This window comes from Perognathus longimembris, chromosome 14 (assembly GCF_023159225.1).
Source record: "Perognathus longimembris pacificus isolate PPM17 chromosome 14, ASM2315922v1, whole genome shotgun sequence".
In the NCBI taxonomy this organism is placed as follows: domain Eukaryota; kingdom Metazoa; phylum Chordata; class Mammalia; order Rodentia; family Heteromyidae; genus Perognathus; species Perognathus longimembris.
Window position 1 is genome coordinate 14,654,045 of NC_063174.1, and position 5,063 is coordinate 14,659,107.

At 32.1% G+C, this 5,063-nt stretch overlaps 1 pseudogene; it reads right to left on the reverse strand.

The window, feature by feature from the left end:
* Window positions 1-4,087: 4,087 nt before the first annotated feature.
* LOC125363323 lies at window positions 4,088-4,693 on the reverse strand (annotated as a pseudogene).
* Between the last annotated feature and the right edge of the window lie 370 nt (window positions 4,694-5,063).

Here is a 5,063-nt window from a genome sequence, read left to right on the forward strand (position 1 = left end):
CATCATAATGACTCTCATGCAAATATAAATTTATAATGCATGGAAGACCTTACTTCTTCATTAATTAGTCACAGAACAGTGCACAGATATTGTGATTGGTGCTGAGTCGAATACAAAGCACCGCATTCCTATTATCATAGGAAGAATGCTGAAAGAAATTTGCAAAAGGATGCAAAAATTTATGGCACTGGTCAAGGTGTACAAGGCAAGAGTTGAGAGCATTTAGGCAGTGTAATTAATATTTGTGAGGTGGAAGCTTGTATTGTTATAATTTTTCTTTACTGAATATTCATGTATTTCATTGAACAACTAAGTGGAAAGGCTTAAAAGAAAAATAACAACAAAAAAGTGCAGACAACCTTATTCATTCAAAAGTCCCTCCAAAAGAAGTAAAAAAGCCAAGAATTATTCTGTCAACTGCAAATAGTCAACATTTTCATTCTTTATAGTATCATTTCATTCCTGTGTTTGTAATAAGCTCAGATAAACTTATTTGATGCCATCTGGTTATTTTCATGGGCAGAGCAATAATGCTGATTTATCTTGGCGACTACCTTGAAAGTGTTTTACTAATATCACAATTTAAAAAAATAGGTACAAACTCATTCTTGTGTAGAAATTTTCATAACCAAATTCATATTGGATTTATGACCCTTCTCTGTATTCCAACCAGCAAAATCAGCCCATATTAATCTAATTTATGAGTATCCTATAACAACAGAAAAATGCTGAAGTTTTAATAAAACAGAAAGTTTTTTGTGAAGTATAAACTGACACATGTATCATGAGAGTGCTACCAATTAATTGATCCACAGATCAAAAACACAGTAAATAAAAAACTATCAATCCTCTTATCAGTAGCAGCAGAGCTTGCTAAGGTGTGTTCTGAGTAGACAAATTTGAAAACAAGCATTTAGTACACAATTGCTCTGTTGTCTCTCACTTAACCAGGAATAAGCCTGTATAATACTTTAATCCATTTAAAAAATTGCCAAACTGTCTATCCATAAAAACTCAAACCACAATTAATAATGATATTATATATAATTTTCAAGTAAGACCATACCAAAAGCAGAAGAAATCAGTCTGTGGAGGGAAAGAAAAATAAACTAGAGAAATGGAGAATCAACAAATGTAAAGTGCTATTTACCTGGGTTTTTAGGTAGTGAGTCCATGGTGTATTTCAATTTTAATAGCCGTAGTAACCTAAATATTTTTTGAACAGGCAATATTATCACTCATATAATTATAAATTATTCATATGTCAAAGTCTGTATGAAAGAAATGAGGACTCATGGCCCCTTAGCAGTAGGGCAAGGACATTTTTTGGATAGAATTTTGTAATCTTTTGACATGTCCAACTGGATTTAAAAATAGAAGAACTGACACAATGTTTAATAACCATAGCAATCAATCTCAACATTATAACACACAAAATTTACATCTACAGAGAAATAATTTTCACTATAGCTAGTTATCTACAAGATATATAGCTGGAAAATATCTCAAAGATAATGAAAAACACTGAAAAGACTATCAAATCAGATAGCCAAGAAAATAAGAGAGAAATTCTCAGAAATTTAAAGTCTTCCAATATTCAATAACTAAAATACATTTCAAAGGAAAGTCATACGTTTGGTTATCTCTCCTTAGTCCTTTCAAGACCAGAGATCTTTTTTCCTCATTGCCCAATAACAATAATCCAAAGAATCTCTTATTCTATATACCTATATAGGAGAAAAACATAAAGTTTTAAAAATGAAGCCTTTTTATCTCTAGTTTTCAGATATAATGGGATATTCTCACTAATGTGTCATATATGTGGCTATAAGGAGGTTAAAGTATACATCTCCATCTCTTCTTCTGTACATAGCATTCACACACACACAGACTGCAAATGTAACTTGCAGCCTATTAACTGGGGACCATTCATTGAAGGTGGCCTTGTGATAGGCTTTCCATTAGACTTCCATATTGTTTAAAACATTTACAATTAGTGTCTTTTTTTCAAAATACAGTAACAATAAAACATTCAATATTTTTGAATAATAAATGCTCCTAGATAAGGTAACTATTTTGGGGGGCTTATTATGTCTTATATCACTATTGAATATCACAATATTGAATATGATAATGTCACACTATTGACTATAATAATTTAATCTTCAAGAGCTTAAGAGGTAAAGCAAGTTTCACATTTACTTTCTGGAGGATATTTTTGTATTTCTTTGTGGGATGATTTTTAGGGTAAATAACATGTTTAATAGAACTATGAATTAAAATTTTAAGCATACAAAATGTCTTGATAAATTGCTATACTTCTTTTCCATCTAGCATGAACCATTTGTAAAAATATGAGTGTATAAAATCTTGTATGCAAACAAACAAATTGTTCCGACCTATTCTTTCCTTGTTCTACAAATACTTCACATTTGATTACTGTATTTGAAAATAATTCTTTCCTAGTAGGCTTAATTATTCAAACATATGCACTATTATTATCCATTTTACTGACCTAAAGTTATCCTTATACTTAATATTGAATACATTTTTGTGCATTAAAGGAACATTATACCCAGTGCTTATGGTAAACTATAATACATATAAATATATATATCTTGAACTTCTCATTTTTCTTACTATAATTCTTAGCAGTCACTTGGTCACTTTTATTTTACTAAAGTGAAAGATTTTCTTTTTCTGAGCAACTGAGGGAGAGATTCATAAAATAATCTAGGGCACTGATAATTCTGAAATTAAGTTGAAATAAATGAGAAACTGCTAATTTAGAAAAATACATTTAAAAATTAAAATTGCTCATCCATGAACCAATGGAGAATTCTATAACTACTGGGAAAATTCTAATACTTTGCTTATCTTTTGGCATGGTTATTAGATAGATAGATAGATAGATAGATAGATAGATAGATAGATAGATAGATAGATACTATTAGCACTAATATGACTCAACATCTTTTTTTTAAAGGAATATAAAAATATTTATTGACCACTGTTCACCATTATTTACAATAAAGTAAACAATATACAGTTGGGTAACATTCTGTTTACTACAAAGTTGTTTCTCTGGCTTTTGTGGAACCAGTAACCCAATACTGAAAACAATTGAGCCTACATGTAAGAAATGAGTTGGGGTAAAGAAAAAGCATGCAGATCAATAATTATAAAATTCTGTCCATTCTTTTAGGCCAGTAGGTCCTAAATAGTCACATCTCTAACCAGCTGATTTTACATTTCCATGAGCTGAATGTTAGATAGCCCATGTCCCAATATTCTGTAAAGGAATGCTCACTACAGAAAATTTTAGTGAAAGGAAATCAAGATTTGTCTTTTCTCATCTGGGTGAGGGAAGTTGTTCTTAGCTTAAATTTTTTCCTTTCAAGAAGTTTTGCAAAGTTATTGCACTTGCTTATCTATGGCAGAGGCAGGAGGACCTAAAGTTTGAGGCTAGCTAGCCTGGTTACCTAGGAAGTTCAAGGTGAACCTGAGCTGCCTAGAGACCCTGTCTCAAAAATCAACAAAAAACTAAAACAAGGGCCAGGGATGTAACTAAGTGATACATCATTTACCTACATATGCAGGGCTGTGGGTCTGATGCCCAACACCTCTAAACAAGCAAAATCTCCAAAACAAAAAACTACCTATGTAAGTATTTTGTTTTCACACACACAAACACAAAAATGAAAATTCAGGATGGTCCTTCAACATAGCAGTTAAAGACAAATTGTTCTGATTAAGTAATGACCCCCCAAAATTGCCTAATATTAAAAAAAAAGCCACAATCTGTTTCTGAATGCAGAGGAAATATACCATGGTATTAAACATTCTTTTCTGATAAAGCAACTACAGAAAGCCTTTATTATATTTGTTCAAAGTAACCAGTGCTATTGAGGAAAAAAGAAAAACCTCAACTCCACCAATACTACTTTCAAAACCAACATTTCATACTTGATTTTCATTAGAATGTAGTTATTGCTTCACACCATTAATTCAAAAACCAAGACTCGGATTTTATGTGTGTGTGTGTGTGTGTGTGTGTATAAATATATATAAAAAGCAATGCAAACAATTATTTAGCTTCATCTTCTGGACAAGAATGGCAAGTTAGTCTCTCTTCATAGAAAGTAATCACAATCTGAGGATACTTCATATTCGCCTCTTTTGCCAGCACCAAGTCAGCTTCATCTGAATCTTTCCATTTCATAAGAAACATCAATTCTCCACTGCTGTCTGTGGCACCAATTATTCGTTCAGGATCCAGACTCCTAGCAAACCCCCTTGGTTTGTTAGCAGCATCTCTTTTCTTCTTTGATTTGCTATCATCAGATTCACTGTCTGATAAAGATTTTCTTTTTGTACCATCCTTTTCTTTACCAGCTTTTTTGAGAATTAAGAAATGCTTCAATTAATTCTGGACAATCTAAATTTTCTTCAGGTTCCCAAGTATTATCAGCATCTGTAAATCCCTTCCAATTCAGGAAATATTCTACCTTCCCATTCACTACACGTCGGTCCAGTACTTTCTCAGTCCAGTACTTTTTCTACAACAAATTCTTCAGGCTCTGCTTCTTCAACTTTTTTACTCTTTCCATTCTGTTTCTTTTCCATTTTTTGCAATGTAGTCTTGTTAGAGGCCATTTTTAATTGTAGACTTGAAGAGCTATTACTCAGATGCTCCGGTGGAGATCCTGTAGCAGCAGCGTCTCCATGACTCAACATCTTAAAAGATATTCTTCACATCACAGTTACTTTGCCTACTGAAAGGTTTTCCAACATATGTGGAGTGAAAGCAAACCTAACTTTTTCCCATAACATTTAGCCAGCCCTATGGACAAAGTGGGAGGTTGTTTCACATTTATTTATAATAAAATGTATTGGGTAAGCAGAAGTCACATTACTAAACATAATTTCCACTGTATTTCTGATGTTATTAAATAAAATGAAAAACAGTTGTTGAAAATTTGTGTGTGTGTAGACTCAAGGAATTTGTCAAGTTAGAGAACTGAAATGAAAGGAAAGTTCAGCTTACACTATTCTGTACATTT